The 18,985-nt window shown below is 42.0% G+C and overlaps 1 protein-coding gene across 1 annotated transcript in view; it reads right to left on the bottom strand.

Moving 5' to 3' along the window:
* The window catches only part of PDE4D (phosphodiesterase 4D), a 753,870-nt gene extending 741,880 nt beyond the window's left edge, over nucleotides 1-11,990 (bottom strand). The window contains exon 1 of the mRNA XM_032212986.1: nucleotides 11,680-11,990. The gene's annotated coding sequence lies outside the window, so the exon portion shown is untranslated. The remainder of the gene's footprint in view (nucleotides 1-11,679) is intronic.
* Between the last annotated feature and the right edge of the window lie 6,995 nt (nucleotides 11,991-18,985).

Here is an 18,985-nt window from a genome sequence, read left to right as displayed (position 1 = left end):
GATTTTGAAAAAGTAAATTTTTAAAAAAGTTTGTGCACACTGCAGACCTCCCAAACCCTCTGCATGCCTTGTTTTTTGTGAAAAATGGGGCATGCAGAGGGTTTGAGATGCCTGTAAAGTGCTAATAAGGGCTGATGGGGGCAAAAACGAGCAAAAAACAGTCCATTTTTGTGAAAAACAGGGCATAGATAGGCTTTGGGAGGCTTGTAGAGTGCTCCTGTGAGCTGTGGGCGGCAAAAAATGGGCAAAAAACAGGACCATTTGTTGCAAAAAGCAGGCATGCATAGGCTTTGGGAGGCTTGTGCTCCTGGGGGCTGGGGGGGGCAATAACGGCCAAAAAATGAGCCGTTTTTCACTCTTTTTTACCCTCCCCAGCCGCCAGGAGCATTTTGCAGGCCTCCCAAACCCTCTGCACATCCATTTTTGTGGGTGGGGTTTCGGGAGGTTAAAAATGCTGTATTCAGTGTATAAGACGCACCCAGATTTTCACCCTCTTTTTTGGGGGGGAAAGGTGCATCGTATACTCCAAAAAATACGGTAGTTTGTATATAAGCTATAACACACAGTGAGGGGATAAAGGTAAGCCTTCTGATAACTTTACAGGCTCACAATTATTCATTTAGGAACCATTTGTAGTTACGACAACGCTTTAAAAAATGACTTTAAGGCTTGGTTCTTGCACTTATGACCATCACAACACTTAACCCCAGTGACTTATTTAATGACCATGGCAAAAGGTTGTGAAATTGCATGCAGTCACATGATGCCTTTTTTCTGGTCCCCGTTTTGGTCGTAAGTCAATTACCTGGATGATTTGCATCCATGTGGTTTCATTGGCAACACAGCAGCTGCAGAAGTACCATAATTTCCCATGGCCTTTTCTCAAGACTTTCTTTAAACTTCCCAAACTAATTTAAAATCATGGAATTTCGTAGTGCCCTGCCATCTGAGTGATAAAATGAATCCTACCCAGTTTTTCAAGATTAGCTGATGTTGGCTAACACTGCCACTGTTGTGACATTGAGATAAAACCTGCTCACAGAAAATTAAGGTGCGGGATGTTTAAGCATTATAAAGGTAAAGGTTCCCCTCGCACATATGTGCTAGTCGTTTCTGGCTCTAGGGGGTGGTGCTTATCTCCATTTCAAAGCAGAAGAACCAGCACTGTCCGAAGACGTCTCCGTGGTCATGTGGACGGCATGACTAAACACCAAAGATGCATGGTACGCTGTTACCTTCCCACCAAAGGTGGTCCCTATTTTTCTACTTGCATTTTTATATGCTTTCGAACTGCTAGGTTGGCAGAAACTGGGACAAGTAATGGGAGATCACTCTGTTATGTGACACTAGGGATTTGAACCTCTGAGCTGCCGACCTTTCTGATCAACAAGTTCAGTTAAGTGTTATAGTGTGGAGAGACCAATTGAAATCTCACTGGCAAATCCTTTTTCTCAAATGTTCCCAATAATTTCCTTAATTTCCTTTTATTTAATCTCTCCAGCGGCCTAGTTCTTCTATCTTAGTTCTTCCTAGCCTAGTTCTAAGAAAAGTAGAAAGGATGATGCTTTAGTCAAACTTGTCGCCAGCGGGCCAGATGCATCACACACTGGCCATGCCCACCCCTGGTTTAGCAAACGTGGGGAAGTTGCAATATATGTCACGGGACGATGTGATGATGCGAGTTTCACACCCCTATTTTAGATCTTTCTGATCAAAACACAGAATATTTCTGGCACAAAGTTGGTTGTATAATTGGTAGCCAATGCTGAAAAACAAGACAAAGCCCAGCTATCTCTATATACAGCCAATCTTGTGCCAGTCTTGGAAAACAAGAGATAGCACAGTGTTGTACATGAGAAAGTGTTTAATGAGTAATCGCCTTACAAAACTAATGAAGTCAAAGAAGTTTATTTTCTCTATATTTTTGTTTTCCTAATAAAGAAAGAATTGTCCTGAATTCTTGGGAATGATTAGACAGTGACACACAAAGACCTTCTTGCAAACCATTTAGGTTTTTGTTAGTTTGTTTTGCTTTAGCATATCAAGGAAAGAAAGACATTAGTCTGAAAGGGTAATTATAATTATATAATTATTCCAGCAGCCTTCAGTTAATGCATTCAAGCAGAACATCATTTCCCCCCTCCCCTTGCACTTCTGGCTTCTGCCTTCAAAGGAATGCAGTAAATTGCTTTATGGCCTAATTGCTCTACTATGCTGAGATTAACTATCTCCGTACTTGAAAAACTATTGCTTCTGCGGCCACATGAAACAGTCTGAAACTACTATATTGTTCAAGAATTAAACCAAGGGCTTCAAATTAAAGCTTACTGACAACCTCTTTCAGTGCAACTTTTGTCATCTTCTCAGTCTCTCTCGATCCTCTTCTTTCTCTCTTCCCATCCTGAATCATTCTCTTCCCTGCTATGTTGGCTTATCTTCAGGGATCACCCTAGAATAGGTCTGTTAAACTCCAGGCCCACAGGCTAGATACAATAATACAATACAATAGCAGAGTTGGAAGAGACCTTGGAGGTCTTCTAGTCCAACACCTGCCTAGGCAGGAAATCCTATACCATTTCAGACAAATGGTACAAATCCAACATCTTCTTAAAGACTTCCAGTGTTGGGGCATTCACAACTTCTAGAGGCAAGCTGTTCCACTGATTAATTGTTCTGTCAGGAAATTTCTCCTCAGTTCTAAGTTGCTTCTCTCCTTGATTAGTTTCCACCCATTGCTTCTTGTTCTATCCTCAGGTACCTTGGAAATGCGTCAGGTGTTCTACCCTCAGGTGCCTTAGATACGTCACACACTGGCCACACCCATGCCCAGTTTAGTGAAGGGAAAAAAGTCCAGATAGGTCACATGACGTCACCATGATGACATGAGTTTGACACCCCTGCCCTAGCACAGGCATCTCTTCAAGAAGTTGAGTCTGCATAATGTTATCTTATCTTATTAGCCAGTTTTCTTTCTCTCTTACTCTGAGCTCAGTTCCAACATCTCACCTTATGGGGATTTTACATTACGAATTCCTGCCAGCTTTCTAGCACTTTTCTATTTGTGGGGTCCTTGGTGCTGAAATATACCAATAGAAAAGAATATTTGCAAGTCGGGTTGAACTGTGGCAGTGGTGGGTTTCAAAAATTTTTAGAACCTCTTCTGTAGGTGTGGCCTGCTTTGTGGGAGTGGCCAGCCAGCCAGCCATGTGACTGGATGGGCATGGCCAGCTTGTAAAATGTGGTGAAACTCACTTAGCTCTTGCTTAGTAACCAAAATGTTGGCTCAGGAACTCTGGCATTTCAAGCACCCAAGTCTTAAAGCTGTCAAGTTAGAAGACCCTTGCACCTCTAACCCTTCAGGAAAAAAAAACCAGGGGTGTTCAAACCTGACAGCTTTAAGACTTGTGGACTTCAACTCCCAGAATTCTCCTCTCGCTCTTCATCTTGATGATGTGCGGACAGGCAGGGGGAGGGAGCTGGAACCGGTTCTAAACGGCACTGTAGATTTGTGGAACCTCTTCTATAGAAGAGGTTAAAACTGGCAGGAACCCACCCCTGAACTGTGGGATCCTTGGTGCTTTTTGAGCTTGGTTTTTTTTGCAGAAAGTAAACTTTTTATATCTGAAAGATCAAAATGCTTGTTTTTGCTATTTACAAGAGAACAAAAGTATTTTGGAAACAAACTGCAACAGTTAAATGAAATGCAGCTATGGCTAAAATATTGAAACACTACAGCCCCTATAATGCACCAAAATAGATTTCAATATTTGTATGTCAAAGAACATTTCATGTAATAACTTTCCAGAACAAGCTTTGTCTCTATTTGTTTCTAGCCAAGAAAATATCATACCTCCCATTTTCAGTTATTAGAATAGAATAGAATAGAATAGAATAGAATAGAATAGAATAGAATTCTTTATTGGCCAAATGTGATTGGATACACAAGGAATTTGTCTTTGGTGTATATGTTCTCAATGTACATAAGGAGAATAAAATACATTCATCAAGAATAAAAAGATACAACACTTGTGATTAGTGGTAGTGATAGTCAAGGTTACTTATAAGCTATCAAATCACATTAGAAACAAATAAAAACAATATAAATTGAAAGATATAAACAACATGGTGTGTGCGTGTGTGTAAGTTGGAAGAGATAGATATTAGTAAGAAAGAGAAGAAGAATAGTAAAATAGTCTTAGTAAATTATTTGACAGTGTTGTGGGAATTAGTTGTTTACCAGTGATGTCATGGGGAGGGGAACTGTCCTTGTGTCTAGTTGTCCTGGTATATAGAGTTGTTTAGAGGGTAGAAGTTGAAAAAAATTATGTCCAGGATGTGAGGGGTCTGTACATATTTTCACAGCCCTCTTTTTGACTCATGCAGTATACAGGTCCTCAATGGAAGGCAGGTTGGTAGCAATTATTTTTTCTGCAGTTCTAATTATCCGTTGAAGTCTGTGTTTGTCTTGCTTGCTTGCAGAGCCAAACCAGACAGTTATGGAGGTACAAATGACAGACTCAATAATTCCTCTGTAGAATTATTAGTACTCTGCCTCTCATTTTGAACCTCAAGGAAAATGTATTCATTATCTGATGTTTTCCACTTTATCGTAACCAAGAAACAGTTGACATCTCATTAATTCAAACTTGATTCATAATCTATCCTGTTTATCAAGAAAAATCTCTGCCGTTGGCTGCTCAGGCATAGACAATACATTTCAGAAACCCATTCATGTTGAATGATCTGAGAACTATGCCAGGTAATTTTGAAAGTATTGCTCCAAAAGTATTTCTCTTTTCAGAAGAGCAAAAACATCCCAGAATTCTCTTGTGCCACAATCCTTTCTTTTTGAATCTGAGACTGTTGCAAAGATCAATTTATAATGCTCTATTTCACCTTTCTCAAAAGGATGAAACTCCTTAAACTCCTGTAATATTTCACAATTAGTGAATCCCAAGAGGAAAACATATCTATGTTTTTTTTTCAGATTCCAGATGCAATTATTTTCTTTTGCAATGTATTGGTGAAAAATCTATTCCTGGAACCAAATTTAGTGCCTTTTCCTTTTTCAAGGGAATTTGCCTAGGATATGCCTATTTAAGTGGCTGACATGACCATCTGCATTGACAAATCGCCAATTAACATGAAAGCAGGTATTTGAAGGTAAATGCAACAAAGATGATTAGGGGACGGGAGGCTAAAATATAATGGTTGCCGGAATTGTGTATATCTAGTTTAATGAAAAGAAGGACTAGGGGTAATATAATAGCAGTGTTCCAATATCTCAGGAGTTGCCACAAAGAATAGGGAGTCAAACTATTCTCCAAAACATCTGAGAGTAGAACAAGAAGCAATGGGTGGAAACTAATCAAGGAGAGAAGCAGCCTAGAAATAAGAAGAAATTTCCTGACAGTTAGAACAATTAATCAGTGGAACAACTTGCCTCCAGAAGTTGTGAATGCTCCAACACTGGATGTTTTTAAGAAGAGATTGAACAACCATTTGTCTGAAATGGTATAGGGCTTCCTGCCTGAGCAGAGGGTTGGGCTAGAAGACCTCCACAGTCCCTTCCAACTCTGTTATTCTATTCCTTTTGAACTACAGTAATTTAACTTTTAGGGTTTTTTTAACCTTCTGTTAAATTTGCTTTGTGTATCTTTTATTTCCTTTTATCAACATACACACTTACATATATGTATTTTAAGTAACAATATTATAATTGTATATTATGTTAATATTAAATAGCTGGATTAAAATTGAAATCATTGATATATCACTAATACATTGATATGAATTGCAGTGCTCTCTTTTTTTTAACCTTAAATTCGACTTTGGATGACAAGTTAAATAATCTTATGCTTGTAACACTGACATCCTAAAATGGGAATTAACACCAATGAAGTTTTACTTGTCTCTTTTTATTTTCAATACCTTTAAATAATTAATAACTTTTAACCATATTATGTAAATATTACCACATTAAAATTTGCATTGAAATAAGACAAAGTGTCAAGTTTTATAACATTACAACAATAGGGAGAAAAAAAGGTAAATGCAACTTGCATTAATATATTTTCACTTGGATGAGCTTGGAAACATGAGGAATGGTCACAAGTTTTCCACAGCATTTTAGCCAACCTGAAGAAAAATACCCCAACAGTAAAACTTGCTTGCCCAGCTTGCATGAGCAAACCATTTACTCCCCCAGTCAAAAGATTTACTTTAGTCTTCCATTAGGGGACTGTAGGCCAAAACATATGAAGAACAGTTGCAGGAACTGTTATGTCTAGTATGTCTAGTTTAATGAAAAGAAGGACATGATAGCAGTGTTTCAATATCTAAAGGGCTGCCACAAAGAAGAGGGAGTCAAACTATTCTCCAAGGCACCTGAGGGTAGAACAAGAAGCAATGGGTGGCAACTAATCAAGGAGAGAAGCAAATTAGAACTTAGGATAAATTTCCTGACAGTTAGAACAATTAATCAGTGGAACAGCTTGCCTCTAGAAGTTGTGAATGTTCTCAACACAGGAAGTTATTAAGATGATGTTGGATAACCATTAGTCTGAAACAGTATAGGGTTTCCTGCCTAAGCAGCGGGTTGGACTAGAAGACCTCCAAGGTCCCTTCCATCTCTGTTATTCTATTCTAGTACACAACTTAAGGTGGCTGCTGATGGCGGCCATTTTTTAAAAAATAATCCGTTCATCAGCTGCAAAAAAAAAAGTGAGGAGACTGATATTTTCGTCACCACTTTTTGACTTCTTCCTCAATATTGTATTGGGGCGGGGTTGGGGGTGGGCGGAATCTGCAGGATTGAAATCAGGGACATCTCTCTACAGATATTTGGAGTGACTCCATTCAACTCTTTTCTGCTCTTTTCTCAGTGCCTTATCTGAGAGGTCATTGGGTAAAAAAGCTATAAAGCTATGTTCCCTTAAAGATCCCATGTTGATAAATACTGTATTTTTCAGAGTATAAGACACTCCAGACTTTAAGAAGCACAGCTTTGGGAGGGAGGAAAACAAGAAAAAAAAAATCTGCATCTGCCTCCCAGCATCCATCTAGTATTTGTCTGGCCCATTCGCCGCCGCCCATTTGCCGCCACCTGTTCGGCAAAACCTGTTCGCCACCCACCGCTATGACCCGTTCAACACTGTCATCATGGCCCATTCTAGAACAGCTAATAAGTGCCGCACTACATCCCCCACCCCGTCCTCCGCCGCAATGTCCGTTGTATAAGATCCACCAAAATTTTCAACCACTTTTAGTGGGGTGGGGGGGTGGGAGTGCATCTTATACTCCGAAAAATACGGTAGCCTGAACAACAGATGGGAAGTTCATTTGGATCCAAACTAACTCAGAGTTGTTTGGGGCTAAAACTGATCCCCCCCTATGTTCATTAAGCAGGTCATTTCCTAGTGTTAGAGTTTCCTCATCATGCTTCTTCCACCTACCACCCATGATCCAGTTAAGCGTATCATACAAACAAGCCCTTGACCAGAAGGGCTACATGCGCACCTAGAACACTGAAAGATGACACCTGTATTTTTCCTATTGCTGTTAAGCTGGGCTTAGACAAGAAGATCTCCAAGGTCCCTTCCAGCTCTATGGTTCTATGATCCTACGAAGTTCAGGAAACAGAGCAATCTGTTCTTACTGGTCAGTTGGATACTCAGTTAAGCGAATGGTTGAGTGGCAGGGCCCAAATTGTAGCTTTCCTGCAAATAATGACAGAGGAAACTAGCAATTTGGAGGCTGTTCTTCTGAAGGAGGGGCAAGGGGAGGAACTAGATGAGGTGCAAAGTATAGGCTGTGTGTGTGTCAAAGTGATGTGTGGACTTAAATAGTGTGATTGGGATCATGTCAGTCTTGCACTTCATTCCAAGCATCATGTCCAGTTCACACACACAAAAAATCAGCAAAATACAGACTAGTAGAACGAACAGCTTGCTCATAAGTAAATTTACTTTTAGTTTGCAGATGGATACAGCCCTACTTTCCAGAGTTTTTGTTCACAGGAAAAACTAACTCTGCAAAGGGAGAGCTAGTTTTATCAGCTGGCTCGACCACCTGCACTCTAACTTCACCTGCAACTATGTCATAATTCACCCTCCTCCAAACATTTCACACACACTCACACCTGTATATGTTGCATACTCTTAAAAGGAAATTAAAGTCACAATTCCTGGCTTTGCCTGCACATGCACAATAACTGTGACATTTGTTTCGTAACTGCATGAAAAAATGGGGAGCCTATGCATTTACAATGATATGCATGCCTAAAGGCATATGACAGTGACAGCTAACTTTTATGTCATTACATGCCAAAGCGCCAGCATCCATAAGGTGCGCGCGCCTTCCTCCTGCATCCTGGTTTGGGCCTGAAAGGCCTCCTGCATCAACCTGGAAGCCAAAATGGGGCATGGGAGCGCTGCATGAGCCCCCCAAATGCAATGCAAGCACCCCCTAGCATGCACCCCACCTCCAGTGCATACACAGCAGAGACCCTAAGACCAGCTGGTCAACGGGAGGCACATGCACATGCACGGTGAGCTGGTCTGGGGATTAGGTCTCCTCCGAGTGCCATCTGCCAGCCAGTGCCGGCTGGCAACTACGCGGAGGAGAGCCTTTTCAGTAGCAGCTCCGACCCTCTGGAACGATCTCCCCGTGGAGATTCGTACCCTCACCACCCTTCAGACCTTCCGCACAGCCCTCAAGACCTGGCTATCCCGCCAGGCCTGGGGGTAAAGACCATAATCCGCCCCCCCCCGAATGTTGTATGAATGTCGCTTGATTTTAATTATACATTGTGTTTTTATGTTATTGTATGTCTTCCCCTCCCATACAAGTTGTTAGCCGCCCTGAGTCCCCTCAGGGAAAAGGGCGGCCTATAAATAAACTCAACTACAACTACTACTAATGGCTGGCATGCCCCAGAGGGTGTGCGTGTCACCTGTGGCACACGTCATAGGTTCGCCATCACTATGGAGACGCAGGTCATGCTCACCCATAATAAGGAAGCTCATTTGGTGACTTTGACCAATCTCAAATCCCCACAAAGGTATTGTAGGAAACAAGTGCAATGTAGGAGCCCTGGTGGTGCAGTAGTTAGAATGCAGTATTACAGGCTGACTCTGGCCTCAGCCAGTTCAATCCTGGCTGGCTCAAGGTTATATGATTTTATTTTTCAGGAATATAATGTTCAAGGAGAAACATAAATCTTACACAAGATTCTAATTTTATTCGGGGAAGAGCTTTGTATGGTAACTTTAGGAAGAAATAATCTACCGTATTTAGGGCTTCTATGCTATTTTCCCAATCTCTAGTCAATTCCAACTTCCATGCAAATTGTTCATAACCTTTCCATTAGTGATAGAGATAAGCACAATACAGTAGACTAGGGTGGCCTATTATTTTTCAATGGAACATTGCAAAAATTATCCTGAAAGGGCTTAAATGAAGCAGGGGCCATTATATGAACTAATAATTTAAATGGGCTTTTCCCAACATGACCTCTTCCAAATGGATGACAATCTCAGCGCCAGACACCCCTGTAGAAGGCACTAGGTTAGAGAACAGGAGTGGGCAACTATGGCAATTTTATGACTTGTGGACTTCAACTCTCGGTATTCCTCAGTCACCATGGCTGGCTCAAGAATTCTGGGAATTGAAGTCCACAGGTTGTTGAATTCTACCCCTATTGTAGAGGAAGCAGATATAGGGGAAGTTGTAAGAGGAATTGTAAAGTTAAACAGTATATGTCAGGCTGATTCATATAATTTTTTTTTACCTGCCTCTTTGCACCACTTATTTCACAGCCATTACAAAAATCTCTAAATGGAAAAATTAGACACAGAGGCACTGCAGGAAAAACTAAACCCACAGTTTTACAAATTGTTACATGGAACAACGCAGAGTATACACAATATTTTTCTTCTACAATATAACTCTCAATTTAAAAAAAACTATTTGTGGAAGTTCTGTTTGTGCTAGGAGCAATGATGTTACCTAGTTTGGGTAATGAAACGTCTGCAAGAAAGCAACCAAGCTCAAAGGCCACCAGAGGTTCTCGAGTTCTACTTTTAACCAGTGACCCTGTTGGTGTTCAAGGAATATTGATGCAAAATTCCACTTAGCACCCCCAATTCTTTCATAATATTCTATGTGCCCTTGCCCGGTGTTATTTTTAATATTGCAACTTGCACCCCAAACATATGGTACCCTTGCAAAGTACATAATTTGTGCACTGGATTTCACTGGCCTTGCTTTAACCATGCTTAGAGGGCATAGACAAGTGGGTATTTCACTTCCATAGACTCATTGTGATGAAAGAAGAGATGCACTAATTCAGAAACCAACCAGAGCCTAATCTAAATTAAAGCAAAAGAAAGAAGGCAAGTCATATTACAACAAACTTTTGTCTACATAACACATTCTTAGAAAGCATTACAGGCAGCTATTTTTCTCGTTTAGAAAGCTGGTGTAAACTTGACTATCCGAAGCCTTCCACAATGTTGCATCTTTACTAAAATTAATGAGATTTTATTATATTGTACCAAGGACCAGATGGCCATTCAGAGCAAAAATCCGCATTCTATGCAGCAAAAGCTCAGCTTCCCTCTGTGGATAGCTGTTGCAAGAATTAATTTAAAAGAAGACTCTCCTACATGCTGCCTTAAGCTTAGTGGAGGAAAGGTAGAATATTTGCTACATAAAAATAATAAATAACTTCAAAAATGAAGTCTTTGAATCCAGTGTGACTTTTAGCAACTTTGCTAAGTCCCATTGTGTCCATTTATTATGGAAACATGCTTGGAACAAAAGCAACATTTCCCAGAGATTTTAAAGTTCTTTTTCATTGATGATTTACTTATCCCTATAAAACAGGTGGCAGATAGAAATCAAGGCTGCTAGTCCCTTACCTGCAGGCTTGCCTCTAATTGCTTCCCTCTCTAAAAGCTTTGCCATCTGACCTTGGCCCTCTTTATCCAGAAATAAATCCCACTAAATTCAATAAGACTTGTTTCCACAGAAGCTTATGGATAATTACAGTCCAACTTCTAACATATAGGACAGCATAAAATACCATTTCTCTAATCCAAGGCTGGGATGCACCAAATAAAGACTACTGAAAAGCAAAGGATGAATATTTAATTATCTATTTAAAATGTATGGCAGCAGCCCACTTCCATAGACATTGGGTGACTTACAAATTCAAATACAAAACAATTTTAAAATAAAGGTTAAACACATAAAAAGGAAGGTCTCTTTACACCACTGAATATCATGCATTCCATGCAGCCACTAGAGTTTGTTTGTTTTTGGAATATTGTCTGTAACCCAAACGCAGCATGTTCCTCTGATCTAAACCGGTATTAAAATGAATTCTCATAATTCTAATTTTTTTAAGCAAGAGCAAGCACAGAAAGAGCCGAGCAGCATTCTTTTGGAAACAGTGATATTCCTTAATTCGGAATGCTCCGGGGCACCGAAGTTCAAAGGCACGGAGCAAGTGAAACTTGGCAGGCGGATCGGAGCAGCCTTGAAAACGGCTCCTGTACATTAACCCAGCCTTTACACACACACACACACACACACAAAAAAAAAAGGGGGGGGCAGCTGGCATTTAAAAGCGTGCGGTTCCCACACCGGAGTTCCCAAAAAGCAGAGTTTACTCACAGGGGGGTCCTCCCGGAGAGACAGCGATTTAGGACAGGAAATCCCAGCGCCACCTCAGGCGCCGTGCCGGAGAAACAAGACCTCGGGGTCAGGAGCAGGCAGGCCCCTGGAATTACGAGAAGCCCCGGGACTCGTGCTTGTGCATGCTGCTGAAACGGCAAGTGATGAAAGTGAACTCGCTTTCATCAGCCACTTGCTTTATCCTCTCCGCGGCGAGCCCAACTGGCTGGGACAAGCAGGAAAACCCTCCAACCGACAGCCCAAACAAAAAAAAAGAAAGAAAGAAAGAAAGAAAGAAAGGAAAAAAAGAAGGGAAGCTCCCTCCCTCTCTCTCTCTCAATCTCTCTCTCTCTCTCTCTCACACACACACACACACACGCTCGGCTGCTGAAGCTAATAACGCTCCTTTTTCAGGCAGGCGTTGTGTTAGGGTGGGCGGGGCTCTGGCAGCCCCGGGAGATGGAATCGCACAGGCTGACTTTGTGTGAATGCTTTCGGAGGAACAGGTGATTTGCTTTGATGTAATCAAATGATTCTCAAAGCCGGCGCTCCACGTTGCACCCGGAATCTTGCCTGCCTCCTCAGCCCAAGGATAAAGCTGCCTTAGCTTGGATTGGAGCGCACCCGCGCAGGGGAGCCCGAGGTCTAGGCAGTTTGTAGAAAAGAGAGCAAACTCGTGCAAGAGTTCGTATTTCCCTGGCGCGAAGTCGTCTCGCAGTTAAAAAGAGAGAGGTACACACAGGAGGTATTCAGCAGGTGCTGACCAATTCTGGTAGCGGAACTTTTGAGTAGTTCGGAGAACCGGTAAATATCACCTCTGACTGACCTCGCCCCCATCTATTCTCTGCCTCCCGAGTCCCAGATGATTGGGAGGGATTGGGGATTTTGCAGGATCCTTTCCCTGCCACAGGCATCAAGCCATGTCATGCCCACTAAGCCACGTCCATGGAACGGTTAGTAAAAAAAAAATTGAATTCCACCACTGGAGGTACAGGTAGTCCTCGACTTACATCCGCAATGGAGCCTGTTGTGGAGACATTCCTTAAGTGAGTTTTGACCTGTTTTGCAACTTTTCTTGCCACCGTTGATAAGGGTGAATCGCTGCCTTTTGAGAGGGGAGTGACCCAGTTGTTGTTCAGTCAATATGGCTTCCCCCTTGACTTGGCTCGTCAGAGATCGCAAAAGGGAATCGCTTGACCCTGGGACACAGCAAAGGTCATAAATATGAGCCGGTTGCTGGGCATCTTAATCACATGACTATGGGGATGCTGCAGAGGTCGTAACTATGAAAAGCGGTCACAAGCCCTGCCCCAGAGAGATTCAGCTTCCTCTTTCAGGGCCAACCGGGAGATTTCTCTAGCAATGCATATAATGGCAATACAGGTTATCCCTCGACTTATGACTACAACTGAGCCCCAGAATTTTGTTGTTAAGCAAGACAGTTGTTAAATGTGTTTTGCCTCATTTTATGAGCTTCCTTGCCACAGCTGTTAAGTGAATCGTTGTAGTTGTTAAGTTAGTAACACAGTTAAGTGAATCTGGCTTCCCATTAACTTTGCTTATCAGAAGGTCGCAAAAAATTATCACATGATCACGAGACGCTGCAACCGTCATTCATATAAACCAATTGCCATTTGCATCTGAATTTTGACCACATGACCATGGGACATGCTGCAACAGTTGTAAGTGTAAAAAATGGTCATGTCACTTTTTTCAGTGCTGTTGTACAACCTGCGCTTCCTTTATGAAAAGATAAAGGTTCCCCTTGCACATATGTTCTAGTATTTCCGACTCTAGGGGGCAGTGCTCATCTCCGTTTCAAAGCTGAAGAGCCAGCGCTGTCTGAAGACATCTCCATGGTCATGTGGCCGGCATGACTAAATGTCAAAGGTGCACAGAACACTGTTACCTTCCCACCAAAGGTGGTTCCTATTTTTCTACTTGCATTTTTACATGCTTTCGAACTGCTAGGTTGGCAGAAGCTGGGACAAGTAATGGGAGCTCACTCCGTTACGCGGCACTAGAGGATCGAACCGCCGAACTGCCAACCTTTCTGATCGACAAACTCAGCATCTTAGCCACTGAGCCACTGCAGCCCTTTAATTATGAAAACTGTGGGTCAAAAAAGTCAGGAGATAGCTGTCACCTTGAGGGACTTATGTAAAAAATAGAGGAAGCTTTAATTGGTATAGATCAGGGGAGTACCAAACTGGCAGCCTGCAGGCTGGATGTATCACACACATGCCACGCCTATCCTAGCTCCGCAAAAGGGAAAACATTGCAAAATGTCATGTGATGGCAACGTGACGCCACGAGTTTGACACCCTGAGTATAGATGTAATCATAGATGTTTTTGACATCCTGTACTTCTGCAATCTTGATGGTGGTTGTTTTAGCTGTTCATTTTTTCTATACAAGCAGGTTATGAAGCAGTTCCAGATGATTTAAGGAGTTCTATTGTTCGTTTCCTTTGACTTCAGGTGCTCTGAGAGATGCCTTTTTATAACCAATATTCTAGAAAAGAAAGCAACACTTTGCTTGATGGTTGCAAGAGCCACTGTAGACAAGAATCGCCCCCAAATTCAAAGGAAGTGGAAGCATGAAATGTTCCCAGCTAAAATTGGCTTCCCTTTTTCTGTTGGTCCAGCAGAGAGAATCCCCATCCCCACCCTTTGTTTTGGGTTTGAAAAGTATTTTTATCACAACATTCTAATCACTGTTGGTAAGTGGAGCATCAGTGATGCTAGGCAGGGAGGAAGATGCTGGAAAAGGAGCTTCTATCCAGTGGTGAAATTCAATGTTTTCTACTACTGGTTCTGTGGGCATGGCTTAGTGGATGTGGCAGGGGAAGGATACTGCAAAATCTCCATTCCCACCCCACTCTGAGCCAGCCAGAGGTGGTATTTGCCGGTTCTCGGAACTACTCAAAATTTCCGCTACCGGTTCTCCTGAACCTGTCAGAACCTGCTGGATTTCACCCCTGCTTCTATCCGGTTTGGATTGAAGATTGGCCATCCCCCTCCCCTCCCCATATCGACTGAGGGCAGGTGGGGGAAAGACTCTTTTCACATGAAGTCATACAGTACCTACACTCTATCTTAGACTAGGATTCATTGGTGGTAGTTGCCGATGCATGAATTAGAATCTGGACCCAATGTTGCACCAAACCTTATGGATGCAACAACTCATAAAGTGGTGATCAATATTTTCTTATTTTTGTAAAGGACATTATTTATTTCCCCTTTGTACCTGCCTCAATTCTGTATAAAGTTCTGTAGGGCAGCAACAGAAAAGCTAGCTGGACTACCTTATTAAATCACTAATATTCGACTGAGAAGTATTGGTCCACAGTGTGTGATCAAAATGTCAAGATGGTGGCCATAACATTTTTGGATTGCAATTCTGCCCTCTTTTTTTATGTGCATCGTATATAAATGTTTCTAACATAAAATCACAAAGCAGATTTTATAACTTCTGTACTTTGAGAATGCACAAAGGGGTACCTGCATCCAGAAAATCCTTTTCTAGAAATCACCCGTTTTGTGGCACATTACCCGCACGGCTGGGACTTCCCAATTAAACAAAATCCTTGTCCTGGAGGCACCTTTTGCATAACACACCCTTGTCTCTATTTTCTGTTTGAGTCATCTCTAATCTGGAAGATTAGAGGATATACACTTCCATCAGTGAGAGTAATCTATCATGAACATCTGGGAATGGTAAATCCTAGTTAATAGTGGTATCTTTAGATCCTACAGCCACCAATATATTACAAATGTATATCTGCTGGAAGTGGGCTGTTAACAGTCTATAGTTAACAGTCTGCAGGGGTGTCAAACTCAAGACCTGTGTGCCGATCCAGCTCACAGGGTGTTAGATGTGGCCCATGGGGCTGCCCTGGAACAGTGAAGGACCAGCCTGTGGTGCCTCTGCTGTGGGCATCCCTTCCGAGCTCCATTTTCACTGGCAGAGGGTTGCAAGAAGCGGTCTTAGGCAAAAACGGAGCTTAGGAGCCAGTGGTGAAATTCAATTTGTTTTACTACTGGTTCTGTGGGCGTGGCTTGGTGGGAGTGGCAGGGGAAGGATACTGCAAAATCTCCATTCCCTCCCCACTCTGGGGCCAGCCAGAGGTAGCATTTGCCGGTTCTCTGGACTACTCAAATTTTCCGTTATTGGTTCTCCAGAACCTGCTGGATTTCACCCTGGTTAGGAATCCATTTTCACTGGCAGGAGACTGTCACAGGCAAAAAACGGAGTTCAGGAGCCTGCTTTCATTGGCAGAGCGCTCTGGCTACCACAGGTGCCCCCCAACATGAGTGACGTTGAGCTGCCCCCCCCAGCCCTCCAGAGGTCAAACACAACCCTGATGTGGCCCTGAATGAAATCGAGTGTGACACCCCTGGTCTATAGAGACAAGGAAGATATTAAAACGGAAAGTGTCCAAAGGAAAAGCCATATTTTCCAAGAGGAAGAAGCAATAGAAAAGGCATCCTTCTGCATCCTCCGACATGGCATTCCTAAAGCAAGGATATATGGAGAAAAACTAGCCTATATGATGTGATGACGAGGTGGGCAGAGGTTATTGGGAGATGGCAATCCCACAGATATCAAAGCCTTGACCCATGAAAATAACAACTGAAACCTTGAATTGTATCTAGAAGCCATCTGTAACCAACAGAGCTCCTGGAGAAGTAATTTACATAGGCTCAACAATCTGGATCAGTTGCAGCTTATAATTATACTTCAGGGGCAGTAGCCATCTACAGTACATTGCAATCAAGAGTAGATTAAAGCCTGGATGATTGTGAACAGTCTCATGTTCTAAAAATGCTTATAACTGGCATGTTGGATAAAGCTGGGTGAGGTTCTCCTGGCCACAGCTATCACCACAACTAAAATTGGAGTTGGGTGATTTACCAATCCAAAGCCACTCCATCACTTTCTCCTTATCTTATTGCCATGGTGCAGCCATGAATATGGGCCAAAATATCTGAACCGAATGGCCCAAATTCAGTCTGAATGCCTTCAAAAGCACTCAATAATATACAGCAGAGGTCCTCAAACTTTCTAAACGGGGCCAATTCATGGTCTCTCAGACTGTTGGGGGGGCAGACTGGCTGGCCGGGAGGCAAGGGATGGGTTTTCTGGTCAGCTCCACAATTGATAGGGCTTTCGGTTAGGACAAGTAGAGGAAAAAGGATGCTGCGCTAGGAGGAGACTCTATAGCAGGAGAACCCGACTTCTGGTCGGCTCCAGAATTGAATGGGGGACTTCCGATTAGGACCTTTGTGGCTCTTTGAATGTTTAAGGTTGCCAACCCCTGTTTTAACCAAATCCAAGAATTTTGTGCTTAGCTAACTGGGAATCAAGTCTGATAAGGTCTTGTATGTTTATAATAAAAAATAGGAATATTTCTATTCAGATTCTCACACAGCCATAGTCTGTCCTTCATCACAGACATCTTCTGAAACAATTGTGTTTATAAAAGGATCAGCACTATTTCCTTTTTTGAAAAGAAACACAGAACAGTTTAACAGAATGTTTAATCTCACAATACATCTAGTCAACATATTCAGCCTCATTGGGAAATGGGGAAAAAACCCAAGAGCTTCCCACCGTATGTGTATGCATGTTAACACACTTTTAAAAACTCTAAACCAAAGGTAGGGAGTTTTGAGGTCCTGATTTCTACAGAACAGATCCCACTTTTAAGCCTTTCAGTCAAACCATAGTTTAATGTTATAGAAGACTCCACATGTGGACGCTTCCCATCCATATGTTGCCTTTGGTCTGTCTACAGCTTGAGCGGGTGCAACTTGGGAAAAGTTGTCCCACCAGAGCTGTGCTCCCTCTGTTTCTATTTTGATTCTATTCATTGCTTTTTTATTGCAAACTATATTGTAATGTATATCTAAGCATAAATGCTAGCGTATGTATTATTTTCTCTTTCTTTCATTTGCATTTAAGCATGTTTAGGTAATTGGGAAATGAGCAACTTAAGCCTGTAGGCTTTTCTGGAGGAGCTCTAGATGGTAATATAAATTATTGGTATATGTGCAGCAGCCTGTTTATTTGCATTGGGACTCCTCTGCTTATACTGCTGAGTAGGAACCAGTGCTTCTGTCACAAGAAGTGACACCACAGGAGATCCCTTAAAGATTCCCGACCAGAGTCTTCAGCATGTCAGGTGCTCCTGAGTAGTCCTTCTCAGAATACTTTGCAGAATTCTTCTTCTCATTTGGGAGACACAAATGCCTGGCAAAGAGGCCTTATTGGGCCTCTGTGTATCCAATACTTGTGGGAAGATGTAGGGTGTCTGCAGAAAAGTAAAAAAATGACAACAAGGTAGCGCACCAAATGATTGAAGCTTCATTATTTTTGGATGTGAAAAAGGAAGACCAGGATTTCGGTCAGAAAGGTGCACTTCTTGACATTTTTTACACACAAACATACCAAGGGTCCTATGAAAATATAAGAAGCTAATAGTGGCCATCCTCCTCTTCCTCCTATCCATTGTCTGTCCACTGCAAGATGAAGGCCTTTTCTGCACGTTTCCAACCAATATGGTCCTGAGCCAACTGGGATCCATTTGATAAAAAACATCCGCAAAAGAGACTTAAAACCAGATGGATCCATTCTATGACTGCTTTGATCCACCTGCCAGCAGTTCTTCTTGCTATAGTCTGGCCTTGTTCCGAACATAATTTCTATGTGGTGTTGTCTTTCTAAAACTCAGGCTCTTTTTCAATGACTGCATGTGCAAAAGTGTTAGAAAAAAATGGAAAGGCACCGCAACTAGCGCAAAATCTTATCCAAAGAAACATGGAATCTTTTTCAGGTCAATCATTTGCTGTCAAATGCATGCTAAGAAATGACATGCCAGCCTAGTCAAAATAAAATGATTTAAATGAATGGAATATGATTACTCCCAATTATTCCGTAATGTCCCTTTTCTATCTCATTATGGCATACATTTTGATGGCAACTTTAGGAGAGCTTCTAAGGGACTACAGGTTGGGCATCCTTGGCTTAGCTACCACACCTTTTAAGTTAATTGCTCTGTAGTTCAGGTTCTGAAGTTTTCAGCTGACACACCTATTTTCCTATACAAGAGTGGCTACTTATACATTATCCAAGCTTTGAAAGGGATACCTGCAAAATACAGCACATAACCAAGTGTGATAATATCAACATGATCACCAATAAGGAATACAACAGGACTACTTCTACTCATTCATGAAGAAAAGGGTTCCAGCTTTTGAGAATGATTACGCTACCCATATACAATAATAATTAAATATGATTG

This window comes from Thamnophis elegans, chromosome 3 (genome assembly GCF_009769535.1).
Source record: "Thamnophis elegans isolate rThaEle1 chromosome 3, rThaEle1.pri, whole genome shotgun sequence".
Classification (NCBI taxonomy): Eukaryota; Metazoa; Chordata; class Lepidosauria; order Squamata; family Colubridae; genus Thamnophis; species Thamnophis elegans.
This window is presented reverse-complemented; position numbering and strand designations above follow the sequence as displayed.